Below are 24,811 nucleotides of genomic sequence, written 5' to 3'. Positions count from 1 at the left end.
ATCCTTGAGTAGGATATGTATTCTGCATTGCTAAATATAGTTTCTGTAAATGTTAATGAAGTCACATTAGTTGATAGTGTCATTCAAATCTTTTGTATCTTTAACTCATTTTTTTGTCACCCTTTTCTAGCACTTATCAAAACAGGAATGTTGAAATTTTCAACTATAATCATAGATTTGTCTATTTCTCAGTTCAATTTTATAAGTTTTTACTTTGTATTGTTTAAATATCTATAATTAGGTACATACCCATTAAGGATCATTGTATCTTCCTGATGAATTGCCCTTTTTTATCATTAATAATTTTTTTTAATCTCTACTAATACTACTAATCTTAAAGTCTACTTTGTTAAATATTATCCTAGCCACTCAACTTTCTTTTAATTGGTATTTGCATAATATATACTTTCCTTTAATTTTGCCTCTAACTTATTTGTGTATATATATTTAATATGCATATATTAAATATATTTAATTTAATTTATATTTAAATTCTTTAAATTACTGAACATAGTAATAATGGGTATTTTAAAGTTTTGTCTATCAATCCTAATATCTTTGTTATCTCTAGCTCTCTCTTTATTGAATATTAGTTTCCTTTTTTTTTTTTTAAGATTTTATTTATTTATTTATTTATTTTTGCATGAGAGAGACAGAAAGAGAGAGGATGAGCAGGGAGGGGGGCGCAGAGGGAGAAGCAGACTCTCCACTGAGCAGAGAGCCCAATGTGAGACTCAATCCCAGGACACTGGGATTGTGACCTGAGCCAAAGTCAGCCGCTTAACTGACGGAGCCACCCAAGTGCCCAACTATTTGTTTTCTTGTATATTGGGTCACATTTTTAGGTTTCTTTGTATGTCTAGTAATTTTTTTGTATGTGAGACATTTCGGATGTTATATTTTTGACAATCTTTTTTTTATTATCTTCAGAGCATTGAATTTAGATCTGACAGTTAATTTATTAATGAAGCATATTGTTATTTTAAGCTTCTTTTTTTTTTTTTTAAGATTTTATTTATTTATTTGACAGAGAGAGATCACAAGTAGATAGAGAGGCAGGCAGAGAGAGAGAGAGGGAAGCAGGCTCTCTGCAAGCAGAGAGCCCGATGTGGGACTCGATCCCAGGACCCTGAGATCATGACCTGAGCCAAAGGCAGCGGCTTAACCCACTGAGCCACCCAGGCGCCCCTTATTTTAAGCTTCGATTTTAGGCTTTGTTATGGAAGGTTTAGAGGAAGGATGCATAAATTACAGTCCTGGGAAAAGTCTGGCTCACCAAATGTTTCCATAAATAAAGTTTTATTGAAACACATCAATACTTGCTTATTTATTTATTTATTTACTGTCTATGGCTGATTTTATTCTATAGTGTCAGAGTCAACTAGTTGTAACAGAGACTGCATGGCCTGCAAACTAAAATATTTACTATCTACTCCTTTGTAGAAAAAGTTGGATGACTTCTAGTTCAGAGTAGTTTTTACCCTAAGTGTGGCTTTTCTGAAGCCTCAGTTAAATATCCAGGGTGTTTACTGAGGTCTGTCTATTCTTTGTTGGTCAAAACTCCAGTGTTTCCAAGCATTGCATGACCTCCAGAATCTACGTTCGGCTCACAGCTCCAGAATATCTGTTCTGTGCCAGATCTTATAGGGTCTTGACCTACATGCAGAGTTTATTATTTAGACAAAGACTTAAGGAGATTTTTATACAGACTTTAAGCCTCTTTTCTGCACAGCTCTCAGTTTCTTCTCTCCTATTTCCAACTCCTCCTATCCCTGGCATAACTGAAACCCCCACCCTACTCCACCCCACCCCATTGGCCACACCACCTATGTGAAGGGAAGGCCAAGCAGGGCAAGGGAACTAAGATCTATCAAAGGGATCTTTTGACTTCTAGTTCCACAGGGCTTATCCCGGTGGATTTCCCCTCCCTGGGCACCCTATCTTGTCCCCCCAAGAGTTAGCCTTTACCAAAATGATTATGTGGCTATACCAGATACAACACTTCTACTCAGTCTGTTTGGTCATAGTGGGTACCCCTGGAGTCCTGCGGGAGGGAAGCAAGGGACAAAAAAGGAGAGGGTGGGGGAAACCAGGGTCATTCTCTAGAGCTACAGCTAAGGCTGTGTCAGTATAACCACTTCCAGTACCTCACAGAGATGGGAGATGCTCTAGCTATCTGTCCCCTGAGTGGCAGGGCTACAAATCAGGAAAGGATAAGGAGGAACTGAGGTGGGAGATGCCTTTTCCTCTCTTCCCAAAAATCTCCCTGATTAACCATAAGACGTCAAGGTAAGGGACAGCTTTTCTTCTTCTTCTTCTTTTTTAATTAAGATTTATTTATTTATTTATTTAACACAGAGAGAGATCACAAGTAGGCAGAGAGGCAGGCAGAGAGAGAGGGGCAAGCAGGCTCCCCGAGGAGCAGAGAGCCCGATCCCAGGACCCTGAAACCATGACCTGAGCCAAAGGTAGAGGCTTAACCCTCTGAGCCACCCAGGTGCCCCATACCTTTTCTTCTTTTCTTACAGAAGGGCAATTCCCTGACCAAAACCTATACTCCTAAAGAATGCCTTCCTGGTTTTAACTGGGAACCGTCCAACCTGCAAACTGCAATGCCTTCCTGCTTTTAACTGGGATAAAGTGGCTCGTTTTCTTTTGTTCTGAGGCACTGCCACAATACAGGTGGACTCCTTTGGAATGTCTTCTGGGTTTTACCCGGGAAGAGTTTGACCTGCAAAGGCTACAATACAAATTGGAGGGTGAGACATGGCCACCCGAGGGAAGTATTACAGTTGGAAGCATGAGGGAAAATTGGAGAAGTACCTCATGTACAATGTCTCTGGGCCTTAGGGGAAAACAAAGATCTATGTCAGCAATGTACGATTGATCTCAGCCTCCTGGCTGTTCTCTCCCACAGCCTGAGGTAGGAGGCAGAGGGCACAAAGGAACAACACATCCACATCAATAGAAGCCTTCCAAAATCTCCCTTATTTGTTTGAGTTAACCTGGAAGGATGTAATGCTCCTGTTAAATCAGAACATCTCTGAGGCAGAAAAACACAGGGTTCTGGCTGCTGTTGAAAGATACAGGGATGAGTCACTTTGTAATGAAGGGATAGAGGAGCCCCTGGGTGGTTTCCAGTTTCCACCTGGAGCCCAGGCTGTACTCCCTCAAGACCCCAGTTGGGACCCTAACAATTCCTTTGGAAACTGGTATCACCGTCACTTCCAGCCTTAATCACAGAGGGACCAAGCAATGCACAGGGGCTTCTACTTAGTTCATTTCCCAGGTTAATGGCTATGATTGGAGACTGTAGTTACTCTATCTCAGGACAGAGACTTTAAGAAATATTCCCAAGCAGCAGCCAAAATTCCCTTTGTTTGGGGGAAATTCCTTATTTTCTCTGGCCAGATATGGACTGCATATTTCCCTTTTGGTGGAAAAAATAGAAAAACAAAAAACACGGCATCTGCTCCTTCTTTCTCTGCCTTCTCACAACACTTTGCCTCTTCTGTCTCCCCTTCACCATCTTGGGTGCAGCCCATAAAACTGGTTCCTATACCATCTCCCATGCCTACTGCATCATGGCTCCTTCTCCCCTTGCTTTCAAGGAGGAAGAAGAGCACCCCCTGGACTTAACACTCCCCATTTCAGATGTCCCCACGGGTGTCCTAGGTAAAAACTGAGAATGGGGAACAAAGGTTTGCTTCAATGATATTGGTAAGTTATTAACTGTGACCCAAACTCAGGAAGAAAACCCAACAGTTTTCTTAGAAAGATTGAGAGAGGTTCTCATTAAATACACAGCTATCTCCCCCACTTCTCCTACGGCCGGCATCATCCTTAAAGACAAATGCGTCATCCAGTCAGCCCCAGATAGTCAGAAAAAACTGCGAAGTTGACTCTTGGGCCCCAGGGAACGCTAGAACAGCTCTTAGGAACCGCCAAGCTGGTCTTTACAGTTGGGACCAAGAGGAGAGTAGAGAGCAGGAGAAGAAGCTAAAGAGGACGTCTGAGGCATTGGCACTCGCATGTCATTGCCAGTTCGGCCTCCCAAGGCCCTGCCCCCAAATGCCATCTCTGTGGCTGCCTGGGATACTGGAAGAGAGAATGCCCTCAATAACAAAAACCAAGGCCCTGTAACCCGTGTCCCACTGCGAAGGAGGACACTGGAAATCTGAATGCCCTGGGGGACCTCAATCTGTGAGGGCTCTGGAACCCAGCACACCCTGATCAGGACTGATAAGGCCTGTGTATGTACACGGTGGCTCCTCCAAAACAGCTCATCATAGGAAACTCAGAGCTTTGGGTAATTTTGGAAATAGAAGGAAAACCAGTTAGTTCCTTTCTTAATTCTGAAACCACCTTTTCGGCTCTACTCTCTACCCAGGACCAACTGTACTATCACAGTATCTGTTATGAAGAGCGTCATTGGACAGCCCATAACAACTTTTTTCTGGCTCTCTGGAATGCACCTGGGGAGATCTAATTTTTTCTCACTCCTTCATAATAATGCCTGAAAGCCCCACACTCCTCTTAGGTAGAGATATTATGGTCAACCTAGAGAGGGCCTCAAATTAGTCTCTAAATGCCAAGAAAGTACAGGTAAGTCTTCTTTAAAAAAAAAAAAAAGATTTTATTTATTTATTTGAGAGAGGGAGAGCACTAGAGAGAGAAAACAAGCATGAGTTGGGGGGAGAGGGAGAGGTAGGCTGACATGGGGCTCCATCCCAATGGGATCATGACCTGAGTGGAAAGCAGATGCTTAACCTATTGAGCCACCCAGGTGCCCCAAGTAAGTCTTTTTTTTTTTTTTTTTTTTTTTTTTGTTAAGATTTTATTTATTTATTTGACAGAGAGAGAAGGCACAAGCAGGGGGAGCAGTAGAGAGAGAGGGAAAAGCAGACTCCGGCTGAGCAGGGAGCCCAACACTGAGCCTCGATCCCAGGATCTTGGTGTCAAGACCTCAGCCAAAGGCAGACACCCAACTGACTGAGGCACTCAGGTGACCCCAGATAAGTCTTCTTAAATGTTACTCTGCTGTATCATTCTCTCTATTCTTTGGCTCATTCTTGTTCTGTTACTGCCTTTTGCTATCCTCTGTCTGCTTAGACCCTGTGATGAAAGGTTGAAGTAGGCAGGCAGGCACAAGGGGATCTGTCTTAGGAGGAAACCACCCTTAAAAGAATTTTACACCACTCTGAAGGAGCCCTCCACCCATGGGATAGGTATGTGACAACCTGATTGGATGACGGGTGCAGGGAGGGTTAACCAGATTAAAACAGCCCACACCAAAGGACCCATAAAGCCTTTAGATTTAGCCACAGATCGTCAACCCTCGGTCCCCTTCCTCTTCAGGTGCTTTGTGCTATTTCTGAGACTTTGCCCCGCTGCCCACAACTCTTCATCTGGTCTGCCTCTTCATTCTCCCAAGCAGCATGACCAAGAACTGTGGGCACTAAAGAAAAAGAAATCCCACAGCAAACACCAAGTCTTCCTCTTCAACTCAACAGGACTTTAGTGCTCTGCTCAGGCTCCATCACCACTGGCACTGCCCCAAAACACTGTCAGCCTGAAGCCTTAGGCAATTCTTGGACCCAGCTCAGGTTATTTCCTTTTTTCAAGGATCATAGTCTTGCTCTGCCTTTTGTCTAAAACCTGACAAACAGTATCTTCGTATGTTTGTTTATGGGTGAAGGGCAAATCTGATACCAGTTACACTCTCATGAGGCAAGTAGAAGTTTATCTCCCAGTATTTGGGACACAAATGAATTGTAATTTATTTTGATGTGGGCATCTTCTCCCTTTCTCCTCATTTTTAAAGATTTTATTTATTTATTTGACAGAGATCACAAGTAGGCAGAGAAGCAGGCCGGGGGGGGGGGGGGCGGGTGGAGAGCAGGCTCCCCACTGAGCAGAAAGCCCAATGTTGGGCTCCATCCCAGGACCCTGGGATCATGACCTGAGCCGAAGGCAGCGGCTTAACCCACTGAGCCACCCAGGTGCCCCTCTCCTCATTTTTAAAAAATCCCTTCTTATGTCTTTCTAAAGAGATCTTTTTTTTCTCATAAATGCTTTAAAATGCCTGAGGCATTTGCTTCTTATCATCCTGTAGTATCTTTATAACCCCACTTGTTTTTACCTACTTGTCATGCCTGCAGAAAAGAAAACAGGAATACTTTGCCTAGATTTGGGGAATGTCTTCAAAATATTTCATATATTTCAATAATTCTAATGTCTTCAAATGCTAGAGGGATAATGAAAATATTCTTTTCCTGTTTTGAATATTTTGCCTTGAACTTATTCTTTTCACCCATTCTTTTCAATTATCATTTTTATCAGGACACATGGAACTTTTAGAACAGCAATCCAGACTTGTCTGTTATTCATATTTTCATCTTTCTCTGTAATGATCAGTTTGAGGCTATATAGATTTAACAATCTGACTTTACATTGGCACTTTATAACTTACACACTTACTAGGTTACAAATAAGCCCATGCTATAGGGTGGGTAATCAGCTCCTATTGTTTCCCAAATACTAATTTTAGAGAACCCCAAGTCAGAGTTAAAAACCTACTTTCTCTGATATTTATTTACTGCTTTTTAAAGAAAATGCACCTAACTCACCCTCTAATCTTCACAACTGTGACTCTTTAACACAAAAATCTGACACCTACCCATATCTCTGTAGACTTTTCAATGACCCTTAGCACTGACTGCTCCTGAGACAACGCTATAACTTCTAAATACGGACTACAGAGACTTGTGTGATCTTGCCTCTACCTCTTCATCTTTATCTCTGGTTCCTCCTCACCCTCTGGAGAAAGTGGCCATCTTTCTGGTTAACTCCTACATCTGCTTTACATCTTGTCTTATACATTCTGTCTTCTGAGAGTATTTCCTGACCCCCTAATTCCTTCCTGTCATAGGCTCATTACCAGGGTTAATACCTGCTTCTCCATAGCGCACTGCAGTGATTAGGATTTTTTTGACTTAGGTCTATCACCACATGAGCTGAAAATAGAGACCTTGTCTCTTTTTCCTCTCCATAATGCTAAGCACAGTGAAAGCATACAACAGGCACTCAATAAATATTCAACTGAATAGATAGCTAAGTAGTTGGGTAGGTAGGTAGATAGATATAGATAAAACTTTTTTTTTTAAGATTTTATTTATTTATTTTACAGACAGAGATCATAAGTAGGCAGAGAGGCAGGCAGAGAGAGAGGAGGAAGCGGACTCCCTGCAGAGCACAGAGCCCGATGTGGGGCTCGATCCCAGGACGCCGGGATCATGACCTGAGCCGAAGGCAGAGGCTTTAACCCACTGAGCCACCCAAGCACCCCAATATAGATAAAACTTTAAAAGAACACTGAGAACCCTTTGAGAACAATGCTTATTATGCTCCAGTCTTAATCTTCCTTGAGCACAGTTTATAACTAAATGTTTAACCCAGAATACTAAAAGACTGTTATCGATATATAACCAACACACTTTGGAGGTTCCTATCTCAAAACTTAAATTAGATCCTTCTGATAATCTTCTTTTTTTTTTTTTTTAGATTTTATTTATTTATTTGACAGAGAGAGATCACAAGTAGACAGAGAGGCCGGCAGAGAGAGAGAGAGAGAGGGAAGCAGGCTCGCCCTGAGCAGAGAGCCCGATGTGGGACTCGATCCCAGGACCCTGAGATCATGACTTGAGCCGAAGGCAGCGGCTTAACCCACTGAGCCACCCAGGCGCCCCTTTCTGATAATCTTCTAATATTTTTCTTCTCATGGTTCGCTAGTATGGGCAGTTGGGTTTTGTTTCATTTGTTTCTTTGTTTTGTTTTTTTTAATTTCCTAAGGACCATTGCTCGTGTAATTTATGAGAATTCCTTGAGAGTAACTGTTAAGAGTAACTGGGGGAATAGTTGTTTGCTGAATAAATGCCATAAGACATCTTGTTGCTTCTGTTTTCTCCTAAAGTGATTCAATCATAATTCACTAGACCCAGCAGGTGTCTGGCTTCTAAGCGAGCCAATTCTACATAGTTCATAGGTAGAGATAAAACACATCCTAAGGTACGCAATTTTTTTTATTCCTTATTGCATTAGGTACATAAATATTTAGTTGTTACTATAGTGGAAATTAACTTCTAAACAGAACCACTGGCTAGAGCCCATCAATAGATTAAAAATGATGATGTAAGCTCCTTGAGGGCAAGAATCCACTCATTTTGATTCTGTTCACCCATCTTACCTCAATCTCTTTTTTTTTTATATGGCAATGAACACAGTTATTTAAAAAGCGCTTTCTGAGTAATTGCCTGAAGTAATTATTCATGTCATATTTATAAAAGCAAGATATGAGCAGAATAACTTTCAATATCTTTGAAACTGTTTTAAATTTCAAGCAAAGTGGGTTCTATTACTCATTTTATAAGGAGACATCTGATGTTAAATGTATCCATTACAGAATGAGGACTTAAAAAATAGTTTCATTCTATTAAAATATTGGGCAACCTTCATATTCAACATAAATGCTAAACCACCCATTAATGTAATCTTTCTCTTTCACTGCACCTACACTTATTTTGAATATCACTCTGGAAACCAAGGAAACTGTCCTTGGTGAAACATAATGGGGCTTTTAAAAATACATTTAAAATCACCTGCAAACAATAGCCTCTAAACCAAGAACTCTAGAAACAGCTTTTTTCCCTTTGAGAGTCCTAAACACAATCAAAATCATTTACTGATCTAATAAAGGGCAGTGAGCTGCTTTTGAATAAAGAAATGTCCCCCTAATATTTCTTTGGATTGGGACAAAGGTGAGTAAGTTTTGTTTGTTTGTTTTTGTTTTGGGGTTGTTTTGTTTTGTTTCTGTTTGTCTTTTTGATTATTCTGAGCTAAGACAAGTGAGAATATGCTGGGATACAACAATCATCTGAGTTCAAATTTTCCAAACTCTACTGTAACTGGACATGCTGAAAATCTCATGAGAAATTATTTATATATATTGAAAAAAAAAAGTTTTGGGAATTAACTATATAACAGTGGATTTTCTTTTTTTAGAATTACATGCAGTGCTAATGTTAACTGATGCCTGTGGTTCATTACATCTAGTATTGGCAATAGGTTGAAGCAATCTACTCAGTTTCTGGAGTGCGAGAGACTGTATTCTGATTTTAAGTATCCAGTTGAGGTCTATAGTATAAGTGTGCATAATGTTCATCCACTGTTGAACAAAAGAGTAAATATAAACAGAAGGAAGCTAAATTCCTGGTGTATATTCATTGACAAAGCCCATAGTTCATCTAGCACCCGAGAAGGGTTTGAGGGTTGTAGAGAAAGGACAAGAAATGAAAGGATATGATGCTTAGTTCATGTTGATCTAACCCAGTTGGTTATTAACCTTGACTGCACCAGGGGTGCCTTCAAAAAACAATGAATTTTAATCTACACCTACTGAAAATTGTACCTAAGTGGTCTCAGGTACAACCCAGAAATCTCTCTGAGCAACACACTTTCCCATCTTCTCTTTCCAAAGTGCTTCCTTAGACCAAAGAGTTCAACAGTTTCAAAGAATAAGAAACAAGAAGGTATGGTCAGTCAGCCCACTAGCCAAGATCCATGTCTAATGTTACAAACTTTCTCGGAATACACAGGAATTCTCTGTCCCAAATGCAACATTTGAACTACAGTATTAAATGATAAAGTGGGTTGAAATTTCTAAGGGGGGTTGCTTTTAGTGCTCAACTCTTTTATTTCAAATACACAGTTATTTTATTCAAGGCAGGTTGAATCAAGTGGGTATATACTGGTCCTTTGTCTTCCTCTCTGGCACCCAAAGCCTTGACATTGAACTCAGGTCATTCCATACAAGACCCTTTCTTGTGATGAATTTCTTCTTGAGGTTCCTGCTAACCTTGGATACCAACTGCCTCTGTCGGGAACACACACAACAGTTCATTGAATATTCTCAAAAGACTGTGAACCATCAAGGAAAGGCTTTGAAATTTACACCACTTGCTATGAAATGGCTCTTTTGTCTCAAAATAAAGCCAAAGTTTCAAACGGTTATTTGTGGAATGCACCTAATTTCACTAACTCCAATATTTATATCCCAGATCACTGCAAAACAAAAAAGGACTCTATTATCTCTTAACCTTAGGATATTTCCCTTACCTATTTTTTTTCTTAATATTTTATTTATTTTGAGAAAGAGAGAGAGAGAGCACATATTGGCTGGGGAGGGGCAAAGGCAGTGTGAGAATCTCAAGCAGGCTCCCATGAGAGGTACTCAGTCTCACAACCCTGAGATCATGACCTGAGCCAAAATCAAGAGTTGGACATTTAACCTATAGAGCTATCAGGACGCCTGGGTGGCTCAGTTGGTTAAGCCGTTGCCTTTGGCTCTGGTCATGATCCCAGGGTTGGGGGATCAAGTCCCACATCAGGCTCCTTGCCCAGCAGGGAGCCTGCTTCTCTCTTTTCCTCTGCCTGCCGCTGAGCCTGCTTGTGTTCTCCCTCTCTCTCTCTCTCTGACAAATAAATAAATAAATAAAATCTAAAAAAAAAAAAAAACAAAAACCAAAAAACCCTATAGAGCTACCCAGGCACCTCCCCTTAACCTTTTTTTTTTTTTTTTAATTAAAAGATCATTTGTTGATCATTACTAAACAAATAAAATCTATTTAAAACTATTTAATTTCTTTATCTCTCAAAACAGATTGTCAGCAGTTTTTAAACAGTAATTCTCTCACATACAAATTATCAAAATTAAACCAGTCCAGAAAACCACAAATTTTGAAATGTTCTCCACTGTGGTTTGGCATTAATATAACCCATTTTGTCAACTGCTAAAGTGTCTATTCAGGGTAATCCTATCCTGCAAAAGAATGTTCTCTAATTTGTTTTAAATTGGAAGAAAAAGGTATCATTATGGATATGGAAATGTAATTATAAAAAAAAAGAAACCTATTTCTGAGAAGGTTGTATTCATGTCATAGTATTTTGTGGACAAGAATGGCAGCAAACTTTAGCTTCACTTTGCCTTTTTTCATTTCACTTTTTAATAATTTTATGTATAAATAATGATGCTGATAAGTTGCTTATACCTGTATTTGATGCTTTTTCAAAATGGAATTTTAACTTTTTTAAATTAATTGGCTGAAGTAAAAAATAGTACCAAATTAGCAACTGTATTTGGCCCTTGAAGTCCTGTTTTTTTTTTTTAAAGATTTTATTTATTTGATAGACAGAGATCACAAGTAGGCAGAGAGGCAGGCAGAGAGAAGAAGGAGGCTCCCCGCCCAGCAGAGATCCCCACGTGGGGCTCGATCCCAGGACCCCCGAGATCACGACCCTAGCCAAAGGCAGAGGCCCAACCCACTGAGCCACCCAGGTGCCTCTGAAGTCCTGTATTGAGTTGAATGGTTATTATGTCAATTCAACAATAAATAACTAGGGCCCACATTATCCCTCTACTTAAAAATTTTAAAATTTTTAAAGAGAAGGGAAGAGAAAATTAAACTCTGGCTTTTAAATGCATCAATAGCTAAAAGCAGACATGTGAAGATCTTCTAAATAGAAGATTTCTGAAATGCAATTTTTTTAAAACCATGATTTTCCCACTCACTTGCAAACCAGTGGCGGTGGTCTCTGTTGTGGACATGTTGGAATTTCATGCAGCTGTCCAGCCCAGCCTCCTTCTGGAGGGCTAAAATACTACAATTACATAGTTAAGGAATTCTTGCAGCTAGGTTTCTAGATGTGATTAAGTTCGGCTTGTCATTTACACCGCTCTTGAAAGGCAGAAAGGAGGCTTAAGCCATGCTTCCCTACTTCTGCTCCTTGTAGAGCCATTTTCTACCCCCACCCTGCCAGGGTAGCATTATCAATGGTACAAGGCCCCAGGTGGTTTATAGGGATTGAGTGGCAGGACACGGGCGGTCATTTTTCTGGCACAGAAAGCACCACGCGGTCTGGAACTGTCTGCAGAAAGAGTAGCTTCCTGATCACAGCATCACAGAGTTGGGACAGTTTTTTCTTGTCCCTGGGAGGGTTTGATTCTGGTGACACGGCTCCCCTGGTTAGCATAACCACAGAAGAGTACCCAAAAAATAGATCTGGAGTGTTTCTTTGGCCCTCTCAATGATTCTGAAAGCTATTTAATACCCTGCAAAAGTCATTTTTTTGCTTAGAATATCTTTTTTGTAATGAACATTGATAGACACAAGATTTGTCATCAATATTCTATTCTGCCGAAACCAGCTAGAGTGAATTCTGTTCTCTACAGCTAAAACACTGATGACGCATTCACTCTGTATTCACATCTACTTAATACGGGGGTCTATTTTTACCATTCTAGACTACTGGCTCTGTATGTGCAGACTAGGTCCATTTTTCTCCCACAAATCTAATCTCATAGAATAGCTGTAATGCAATGCTGGACATATAATAGTAGCTCAATAAATTTTTTTTTTAAATTTTATTTATTTGACAGAGAGAAATCACAACTAGGCAGAGAGGCAGGCAGAGAGAGAGGAAGAAGCAGGCTCCCAGCGGAGCAGAGAGCCCGATGTGGGGCTCGATCCCAGGACCCTGGGATCATGACCTGAGCCAAAGGCAGAGGCTTTAACCCACTGAGCCACCCAGGCGCCCCTAGCTCAATAAATATTTTTAAAATTCATTTGTATACTATAATTCTTTCAAAGAATTCCACATTCTTTTCACTTAAATAGTCAAAACTTAAAGGATTTATTATCTACTTTAATAACTTTATGTTGCTGATTCAATAAAGTCTTCCTTTCAATGGACATTGAAATCCTTTCAATGGAAAATTCCATAAAAGTAAAAAAAGGGGGGGGAGCAAGAAAAAGGCAGGGGGGCCTTTCATTATGGCACCTAACATACCAGCAAGACGTATTAGGCTTTCTTTCAACATTATCCTAACACAAGTTTTTTAAATCTTTTTGCAGGAAATTGCCAATTATTATTCAAGGTTTTCATGCTTACAAGTGACAGAAACAGAACTCAAAGTAACTTAAGCAAAAAAACTGAAGCAAAATAATAAAATATTGAACAAATACACACATAAACAGAATTCTTGATCGGCTTACATAGCTGAGTTTCACTGTCTATCTAGATGCAGGGTTTCAAAGGATGCTGTGATGGCCTTCCTTTCTCTCTTCTAATGGATGGGCTTTCTCCATGCAGCAGGTAAGATTGCTGCCAGCCATCTCCGATTGCTTCTTACCAGCTGGCATCCCTGCTAGTCAAAGAAATTCTTTCCTGATCGTTTTGGCAGAAAAGTGACTGCCAGGACTCACCTGGCATAGCTAGGGTTAGACCCGATCTCTGAGTATCACTGGATGTGGAATGCTTTACGTGGCTTGGGCTGAGTCATGTACCCATTTTTGAGGCTGGGAGACTGTAGGTCTCTCCTCCTGAAACATCCAGAATAGGTACCTATAAAGGATGTATAGCGGTGCAGCTATTAGTCTGCAAACAGAGGATCAGATTCATTAATTGTTTGCATAAGTAATTTAATCATCTTTGAGATTACAGTACAGAGTGTAGTGAAGTGGTGTGGAAAGGGTATCTCATCACTTTGACGATCCTGAATACTTATAGAATCAGAGTACCTGAAGAAGCCTGCCCGTCAGAGCAGCTTCTTTTTATATCTTTTTTCAGTTGTTTGGGGCACAGTTTATGTTTACAAGCTACACACGATCTGTTTGTACCTTTAGGCAGCTGTTCTTATAGAGGTCATACCCTAGACAAACATTCTTCAGTGAAAGCTCATTAATTCTATTAGAGTTCCCAGGGAAGAGATTCTATTAGCAACAGAAAGGAAAATGGGTACTGGGTAGGCAGCTATAACAGATGTCAACAGCATTTCCCCTCACAGCAACACAGCGTTCATATACATATATGATTATATATAATACATGTGTACATATATAATATATATAGACTCACACACATATACATATGTGTACATAACGCATATGTATGTATGTACAGATTTTTATGTATTTATTATAAGTGCCCCCAAAGATTTATATACATATATATCTTTATTTAATACATGTGATTTTTAAAGATTGCTTGCTTTTGCCACATGCAAAGTTGAAAATCCCTTCACCTTTACCGCATATTTAAGGCGACTTAGAAGTCCCCTCCAGTTACTGCACCCAATTTCAAGTTGATACTTCTGAAGGATGTACATTTCCCCTTGGTTAGTTCAAATGAAGATTAACAACTTTAATTTACTGATAAGCCCATCTAGCAAAACTGGAACAAAAGCTTCTTTTTGTAAAAGGGAGGAGGAGTATAGCAGGGAGGTCTCCAGTCCACGGCATGGACCCTGTGCCCTTGGATGGGAGAACAGAGACCTGCTCTGACAGGGGAGTGAGTTTCTTGGCCAGCCAGTCCTGTGTTCCCAGCTCTGCTGCCTAAGACGAGCTCTTTTTCCCATCCTCTGCTATGGCATTGTATACAAAGCTGGTTTGGCAGGATTCCTCTTCTCCGGAATGTTCTGTTTTAGCAATTCCTATGAGGGTCAGTGCAGAAACCTCGAGGAGGCCTTAGGTTTGAGCAGGCAGAGACTTCTGCTTACCAGTTTGGGTTTGTCTGGTTCTTCAGTACTCCTAATGCCCCACCTTACTGCTGATTGAGTTGTGTTCTTGAGACAAGGGGTTTAGAAACCAAAGCCAGGATATGCAACTTGAATCAGAATTCTGTAATTTCCACCTTTTGTCACCTAACTTCTACCATTACCCTCTGCCTGAGGTTATGCTGTCCTGCTGATACGAACCAGTGGGCTATGGTGGCGAGGCTGGGCTATCAGCTCTGTAGTACCTGGCCTCCATTTCACGGGATGATGCTATAATACAGATGGTTATTCCCTGTGTGGGGCTGGGAATGCTCACCAAGTGCTTGGGGCACTTAAAAACCAGGCTTTACTCCATTCTCTGGCTTTTCCTGTGTTCCCATCTTATTTTCCTCTGTTCTTCCTGATTCCTTTGGTTTATATCGACTTTAAATAATTTGGGTCAGAGCATTCCACTTTTTCATTCCCCTGTGGTCCATGATTATCTGACTCTCAGCCATCATGAGTATCTGGCCTCTGGCGAGGACTTCATCTTATGGCTGCGCGCTGTTTCTGTTTTCAGGTGTGTCTGCTATTAGGTATGTACCTTTTTTATGATTTGACTAAAGGCCGCAAGAAATGACAAAGGCACTCTGACATCTTGATGCTTTTTCCTGACTCCTGATGCTCTAAACTCAGTGACAACATGGCCTGTGTCACAAGACACAAGTAGCTTGTACATCAGCTGACATAAACACAGTGTAAGACGTGCCACCTTCCAAAATGAGGATAGAAGGATATTCTTTGTCCTTCGCTGCAACTTAATTGGAATAATTCCATATTTTGGTGTTTATCATTTATAACATCCCTCTCTTACTATCAGTTTTGGCTAACCAGGACTCTTTTGGATTAAAGTGACAGAACTTTTTTTTTTTTTTTTAAGATTTTATTTACTTATTTGACAGAGACAGAGAGAGAGAAAGAATGAGCAGGGAGAGTAGCAGGCAGAGGGAGACGGAGAGGTAGGCTCCCTGCTCAGCAATATGGGGCTCCATCCCAGGACCTGAGCCAAAGGCAGCTGCTTAACCGACTGAGCTACCCAGGTGCCCCAGAGCTTATTTAAAAAGAGAAGGAAAAGTGAACATATGTAATGGCACTTGTGGTTTCAGCCACAGTTGAATCTGAGGGCTCAAATCATGTCAGGTTACCAAGTTGCTAACTCTGTATTCTTCAGATAGGACCTCTTCCTGTGATGGGACAAATGGCCCCCAGCACCTCCAGACTCATATCCTATGAGCAAAAAGAAAGTCTTCCCAAATAGTTTTAATAAAATATCCTTAAGAAGGATCTGACTGGTTCAGCTTGTGTCAGTTATCAGTACACAGTTACTTACTGTGACCAGAAATAAAAGATGATTTGATTGACCAGGTTGAGATGGATACAGACTATATAGCTTGGGACAGGATGAGAGTTAGCCCCATTTGAGTAGCATGGAATAGATTTTGTGAGGAAAGAGGATGTCTGATCCCAGAAGAAGTGGGAGGTGGTTTGTGGATAGCAAAAACAGCATATGTTCACTATATGGATATTAGTAAGTGCGTGTGAAATATTCTTTGCTATATAAAGTTCAGATTATACCAAATTATTCTGAAAAACAAAATAATTTACTGTGATATTGTGACATTATCAATTTTATCATCTTACTTGCAACTGACATTCGAATTGATAGATATGTTTTAATGATCTCTTAATGTCTAGCTCACAATGATAAAACCCTGTCATTGGTGTACGGGACATTGCCCCCTTTACTCACTAGGTTAGGGGACAGGCAGGAGAGAAATACCGACTTCATTTAAAGCCTCATCTCATTAAGACATATATTTAAATAATGTTGGTATAGAATATATCTGACTTTTATGCCACTTGAAATGATGTATGATCTTTCAAAAGACTATAGCTCTGATTTTGGTTGTGTTATTACAAAACACACTTTACTAAAGTAGTTTTTTTTTTAAAATTAGGAATTGTATTCAATTACTAGGACCTAAAATGGTTTTTACCAGAATAGAGGTTTATTTCCCATTATAGCAAAGCACCTTTTGAGGCACTCTTAGAGCTGTATGGGGTTCCACAATGTCCACGTTGTCTTGGGCTCCCTCTATCTCTATCACTTGGCAATCTTGGCACACAGCTCCTATCCTCAATATAGCTTCCTGCTCAGGAGCTGGTCACTGCCACTCTGGCCATAATTTCTCAGAAAGAAAGTGATAGAAGAAAAGGAAGAAATATGCATGCCAGATTAGAGAGCTCCCTTTATTTTCTGGAATGCCCACCCAGTAGCATTTACTTACAGTTAATTGATAACCTATCAACAATGGGGATGGGAGATACAGTTTTGTATCTGGGAGCATTGCTGCTTCCTAAAATACAGGGACGCTTTACTAATGGAGAAATCAAAAATGGATATTAATTCCACAAGTGGTAGTTTCAGCATTAGCATTTTTAACTTGATGCATCTTAAGCTCAATCATATAACCCACCACAGCTTCTATATAGGAAAAATTGATGAAAAATCAGTAAAAGTCACAGGCTTATGCACTTTTGTTAATTTCTCTATAAACTGAAAATATTATGTAAATTACTATCAACACTAGAATTTTATGCCTGAGATTATTTGTTTCTCAATATTAACATTGGGCAAAAGAATCTAAACTTTAATTCACTAAGAAGGAAACCATGATTTAAGAGACTCTTAATGTCCGGAAACAAACTGAGAGTTGTTAGAGGGGGTGGCTGGGTTATGGACATTGGGGAGAGTATGTGCTATGGTGAGTGCTGTGAATTGTGTAAGACTGAGGATTCACAGATCTGTACCCCCGAAACAAATAATATATTATATGTTAATATAATTAATTAATTAATTTTTAAAAAGAAGGAAGCCATTATAAAGTTTAAATGAGCCTTGAGCATTACAACAGGTAAGTAATTTAGCAAGACAGGTGTAACATATTTAAGAAATGGAATAAACTTCATTTTAAATCATCCAGAGGGAATCATATTTAAGGAATTTCAGGGACCAAAAAAAAAAAGGTAGCTCATGAGTCAGAACCAGTCTTAGTGTTAAATAGTAAACAGTCCTGTTAGCCAGTATCTGAAACATTTCCACCTGCTTCCACAAAGATGAGGACTTTAGAACAGAATGATCACTTCTGTTGGCAGAGTTCTGGTAAGTGCATTAGTGAACTCATCATAACGGAGCCAGTTGAGGTTAGTACAAGACTTCTCCAAGGGAAGCTATCTAAAACCCAATTTTGCCAATTGGGACAGTTACAGCTGATTAGATTCCAGGTAGAAAAACAAAAAAGGATTTACACAGTTGTCTGAGGGCAACTCATGGGAAAAATAGGGCTTCTAAGCGTGAGTGACATGTGCCTTTGAGTCTTCTGTACTCTGAGCCATAATATATTAAACTATATCAAAAATTTAATCATAATTAGAATTAGGAGCCAATGGTAGAGAGTTGCCCGAAATTTTATATGTCCTATCATTTTCCTTTTTTGCTGACCCAGAAGAGGATTTAAGTGATATAAATTAGGTATTCATTGGTATTCTCCTTGATATACAGCCTACTAATCAAGTCAGGTTTTTTTTGTTTTTTTTTTTTGTTTCTCAGAAATTGCTATTAAAATAGGAATAAAATGGATAAAGCCCATATTTGTTCACACATGCATTAGCAGCAATTAAGGTATTCACCAGTTAACATGAGTTATAAGGAAAAGCCTATTTAAAGAAGCAATTAGGGATGAATATAAAAATTATTTAATCAAAAAATTCTTTTGTCAACAAAACGTATCTTAGGTTCCTTAAGTCCTATATTTAGTGGTCCCACTAATAAGTTTAAGCAAAATTAAGAGCTGCTTTGTAAAGAAGCAGTATGAAGATAAAATGGCCACTTTAAAGATCATCAAAACTACTTTTTCAAAATTTTAAGCTAAGAGGAGCTGTCTTTGTGTAGTATATTTAATTAAAAATGAAAATAGAAATATTTATTCCTCTGGCAAGATTTTAGGTCTGTGAGTAAAGCTGGTTATCTTTTAAAGTCCTGCAATTATCACTAGGGAGGTAACCTTTGAGAAATATTCAATTGGGGTCCAGATTGTATATGTATAAAGATTTAATAGTCTTACCGATTACTATCAGGCACATAGACAAAAGATGTTATATTGAAATTAACTAGGTTTAGACTGGCAGGAAGTATGGGGACATTAAATAATACCACCTCCATTTTATTAGCAGAAAAGACTCCAAATGGGAAGAAACTAATTTTGGTTGTGAAATTGGAATAATGAAGCCCCCATGATGCATTTGAAAGGTCACAGGAGATAAGTTCTAAGTCATGCTCTGACATTGACCTGCTGTGTGACTTTGGACATGATACTTGGCACCACAATAGTCATAGCCAAAAAGACAAACCACTCAATTTTAGAAGTATCAAGTAATATAAACAGAGAATTCATTAAAAAATAAATAAAAACACAAAGAGACATAAGAGATGCTCAACTTCATAACAATTGGAGAACTGCAAATTAAAATTAAAACAGGACAAATTATTTCCATTTTTGCTTTGCTGTAAGAGTGGCAAAATGGCCCAGAGAGTTGTCCATCAGACTGGGTCCTAAAGTAAACACAGAGACATGGAACCTAGCCATAGCTGACCACAATGGACATATCGCAGGAGCTATAATGAATATACCCTTGTAAATTTCGGCTGTATGAGATTGTTTATTATTGTAGCATAACTTAGCCTACCTTGACACAGAAATTAAGGTCTGAACAACAAAATAATCTAGTGTTAATGGCTTCAAAGCCAAATTACGAGTAGAAAGGAACTGAAGGTTGTTTACATGGTAAATTATTTTGAAATGGTGAGATACTTTATAAAAACTGTGACCTCTAATAACTTAAAGGACAAATAATGTTCCTAATGAGCTCATTGCTCTTGGCCAAGAACTTGGGAAACAGTATCATGCGTCTCAATTGCTACTGACTGCATTTGATAAGGTGCATTTGACTGAAAGCTCAAACAATATTAGCCAGTTTGCAAGAGGAAATGAAAGGAAATAGGGAAAGACAAGACAGTTAGGAACTTGCAGGTTTGAAAGATATAAGTGATTCTCATGTATAACCCATGAATGATAAAACTGAGACAGCCTTTGTATGACAAAGGGAGACAATGAAAATTCAGCGAGGTACAAGTCAAGCATATGGCCATTATATCCTTTGTTAAAACCCTTGAACTGATCAATGTGACACCTAGTAAGTGCATCTTACATTGAACAAATGGCTCAGGGGAAAGAGACAAATGGTGCAGTGCACCAAGGGGGCATGATAGGCTCAAATACCTGGACTGAATGCAGAAAGAGAGGTATGTCTATTGACAAGCAGAGTTGCTGGAATCAAGTAGATGAGAAGCCAGCTACATTTCTGAGTGAGTGGTACTGTCAAAAAACCCCACCACCTAGATAAGAAGAAACTGACTTCCTGAGACTTGGGCCCCTATATTTCTGTGGGTAAAAAGTGACTAAGACTATACTTCAGCTCCCAGTGAAAGTATGATCCCCAATATTCTCTTCAGATGTAGCCAAGGAAGATAACAGAAAGGGAGACTTCTCAGAGGGCAAAATTAACACGAAGGAGAATAATGAATTTCAGAGCCATTCCCAGGGTTGGAATCAGAGAATTGTCAAGGAACATTCCCCAAGTGGTTAGGTGCCACTTACAACTTCTCAATGTGATCTCAAACTTTTATGGACCAGTGACTGCTGTAGCTTTCATTCTTTCCTCTTCTGAATGAAAATACTCATTACAGTTATCCTGATCCTGCCTAAACATAGAATACTGGATGAGTATGGGCTGGATGACTTGTTAATAGGTCTCCAACCAATGTAAAGACCACCATGAGCCCCAGAATTTTGAACCTGATGCCATGAGCAGTAGAATTATCTCCTGTGGGAAGTGGGTAAATGTGTTCTGTATGTGGGAGCTTAGAGAAGTGAATATTTGTGGTAATTGATATCCCTCCCTGAAAGCAGATTATATTGTCCCAACCAACTAATGTCAGGCTTATACATATGACTTTCCTTGGTCAATGAAAAGAAGCAACATGAGTGGAAACAACTGAGTTTGATGGACATAATGTGTGGGCAAGAAATAAAAATTTGGAGACATTTGTTACTGCAGCATAACTGGGCTATCCTGACTGATATATATTCATTAATTAATTTATTCAACACTTACTAAGTAATTACCATATGCCAGGTACTTAAAATACAAAGATGTGGTCAGAGCAAAATAATGGCAGTAGAGTGAAAGGGCAACTAGTTATACTTGATCTGAGTGCGCAATACATGCAGAGATTTCAGGATATGGTTGCTTAGGATTAATCATGGCGAATTTGTGTGTGTGTGTATTTTTAAACTGTGGGGAGCAAGGTGGGGTAGGGAGTACTGTGACATATGTAGTATGATTTCTAGATGTGTATTGTCTATCAAAAGTTCATGTTTCAGACTTGCAATAAAGTTTCACGGCACTGATTAAAAAAAAAAGAAAAAGAAAGAAAAAGGGAAAATGCAAAAGCATCCTCAAAGCCCTGGCAGCCTTTGTTGTTGCTATTTTTAGCCTGTCCTGCTTCTGTCAGACTGGGTCAGTGCTGAATGCCTGGGGCAAGATGGTGTCCTTGGCAGAAGCAAGTTAGGGTGGTAGGGATGTTTCTAAAAAGCTGCACCTGAAGAACGCAGGGTGTGTAATGGGGTAATTCTTATTTTTGAGGGGACTATGATGTGAGCTCTTAAATGTCAAAAGACTTTGAATTGAATAGATAACCACAAATGCCCTTGATCAAGTGAACTTAGCGCCACTGGCCACCGTGGCCTTTCCTTTAAAGCATGTCACCCTGGGCACTGGAGTGCACACTCCGTAAAGGTCAGTGCACTCCAGATCTTAATTTGGGAAGATCACCTAGGAATCGCAATGTCTTAGAGTTCAACGTAAGTGACTAGGTCAGAAGCAAATCCTAAACTGTACATCAAAGGAATATCTCGCAAAGATGAGAAGGATTAATCTTGATTCTTGGCTTCTTATAGTCATTACACAGAATTGCTAATTAATTGTGATACAATCTTCCAAAAAGACACTGCTTTGTTCTTTTCTCTTATGTTTTCGTTAAAGAATCAGGATGACTATCATATAGTTTCTTGAATCCAGGTGAAGGGTGAAAGATGTGTAGTTTAATATTCTCAGACAGAAGGCTTCCCATATTTAGCACTGGCTGGGAGGAATCTGCTGCTAAGTTCCCAAGGTCCATGACAGATGGTCAGAGGTAGACTCAGTCATTGTCCCATATTCCTCATCTGTACCTTGACTTCTCCAAAATTGGCCATCTGCACAAAATAACATATCTTCCTAGTCAGTCTTTTGTAATTATCAGTCCCACTTTTTATATAACAGGTAGTGTCCTGAGACAGCACATGAGTCTGAATTTTGCAAGTTCAAACTGTCTAAGCCATCAGGTTTCTTTCTTCAGCTGGTTCTGAAAAACCCAAGTCTTCACCGATGGGTCATGCAAATCCAAATGCAACAGATATTAGACGTTTCTTTTAAATTTCTTTTTTAATTCCCATATAGCCATCCTTTTCACATTTCTTTCTAATTAGAACATGATGGAAACTTGTGTTACGGAGTTGGCTCACTGATTCTATTAAATAATATACTACTTTCGCTATTGAACAGGAATTTTGCTTTTGAAAACCACTATTAAGTTTTAAAAGTTTTGTGTCTATCTTTCCTAAGGTAATTGTTAATCAAAGTCATTGTGTCATTGTACTCTATTACAAGGGTTTCTCTATTTAGGAAAATCTTTGGGCTGAGATTAATTTTCAAGAGTTAAAGCTACTCTGACTGCAATCATGAGTACACTAGATGTGTTTATAAAGTCAATATATGCCATAAGTCCTCTACACACAGCAACCTGTTCAACATTATACCATTCCTTGTAGGAGGCTAAGGCACAGACTGTTAGCTATTTTACTATGATGTAGAAGCGCCTTAGAAAACCAAGTGAAATAAAGACCTCTGGATCCAAGAAGACAAATTTCCATGCTCATTATTAAAGGTGGTATAATTATATTGGCGTATTTCAAGCTTTTTCCAAAAGCTTGGAAAATAAATATCACTAAAAAATAGTGATATTGGACAAAGTAACATTTTTGTCACACCATCTTCTAAACACTTTGCATGTTTTATCTATTTGATCTTCACAAATTTATTAGAAGGGTCTTCTTAGCCCCATTTTTAAATAAGGAAATGAGGTACCAAAGCACTAGGTTACAGGTTTAATTAGTGGCAGATCCCTGATAGAAGGTGATAAAAGGCATGCTTTCAATTCATCGAACCAGTGGTTTATAAATATGTTGTGGAGTTGTAAAATATATGTAAATTGTGAAAAAGGCATCATGCAACCCTTCACTATAGAGAACAAACTGAGGGTTGCTGAAGGGAGGTGGGTGGGGGATGGGCTGAATGGGCGATTGGTATTAAGGAGCGCACTTACTGCAATGAGCACTGGTGGTGTCTGTAAGTGATGAATCACTAGATTCTGCTCCTGAAACTAACACTACACTATATGTTAACTAACTTGAATTTAAATAATATCTTGGAGAAAAAAGAAAAAGGCATCATGCAAATATCAGCATTTTTTAAAGAGGTTTGAAATATCATATAAATCTATTCAAGCCTTTTTTGTCATATTTATGCACGAGTGTGTCTATCATTCTTTACTCTATGGGATTACATTTAAGACTAGAAGCCAGGACTCTGTACTTTAAATCTTTCTAGTATTTAGTAAGGAAATATTTAAAAGAAGTGGCATAGAAATTAACCCTCTAATTTGCTTCTGTTCATTCACAAGGGAAATGAAATTATTTTCCAAAGTCTGGATGAAGGATAACATATAAGAGGCTGTAACCCAGGATAGATAGCCCTGAGTAACAGGTTTTAACAGCTAAGTTGCATTCTTAGAAAGCATGACTGTGACCGACCTAGAAATCTGTGCAAATAATCTGTGGCTCGCTTTACCAAGAGATATAATTAAAGTCGTAAGTCCTTTAAGTAACAGAGTGCTACTTTACTGTACCGTGAACGGTATGTTATGGATGCAGCTGTATAAACAGTTGTATAAACACACGCGTGTGTTGTTTTCCACTATCCATAAAAATACGTCTGCAGCTCAATTCAGTCAACAGATTAAACAGGGCAAGCCACGAAATGCTGAATGCTAACCGTTGATGATGTATTTCCTTACAAATCTGGATTGCCCTCTTATCTAAAAAGACCTTGTTATGTAATCCGTCCTAACCTTTCTAGTGGGATGAAGGAAGACCCTGTTCCACAGTTGGCCAGGAGGGTATTTTTTCTCTTTCCTTTTCTGCCTCTTTGCTGAACGATGCCAGCCAGTTAAGCATTTCTCAGTGTATACATTAATTTTAGGTAGAATTCTGAGAGATTTTAAAATCTCTCACTGTACAACTCACTCATCTATCTGTGCGGTGCACACACACGCACGTGTGCGTGCATACACACACACACTCACGATCAGAGTACTTTAAGAGCATAAGTTTTCATAACACCCTCATGGGGAAACATTATACTCTAGTGATTAAGAAAAGGGCTCTGGAGTGCAGTGTCCTGAGTGTGAACCCTGTGACTGACTTGGGAACCTTGAGCCAACCTTTCAAATCCTTTGACTCTTTAATTTTCTCATATCTAAAATTGAAAAATCAGTGATCATGGCCATCTTAAATGATTTTAACTAACATGTTCCAAGCATTTACCAGGTACCGTTCTAATCACTTGACATACACTAAATCATTTAATCTCTACCATAGCTCTAAGAAGTAGGTATTATTAGTAGTAGTAGTATTTCCCCATTTTAGATAGAGAAATAAGCAAAGGCACAAAGAAATTAAATATTCAAGTTTAGACAAGATAACTGTTTTGTATTTATTTGAAATATTGATATTTTCTTCATCAGTGATTTATTTGGATTACCTTTGATTTTTTTTTTTTTAATTTTATTTATTTGACAGAGAGAGAGAGAGATCACAGGAGGCAGAGCAGCAGGCAGAGAGAGGAGGAAGCAGGCTCCCCGCTGAGTGAAGAGCCCGATGCGGG

Source organism: Meles meles, chromosome 1, assembly GCF_922984935.1.
Source record: "Meles meles chromosome 1, mMelMel3.1 paternal haplotype, whole genome shotgun sequence".
Lineage (NCBI taxonomy): Eukaryota > Metazoa > Chordata > Mammalia > Carnivora > Mustelidae > Meles > Meles meles.
Note: the sequence above shows the minus strand (reverse complement) of the source record.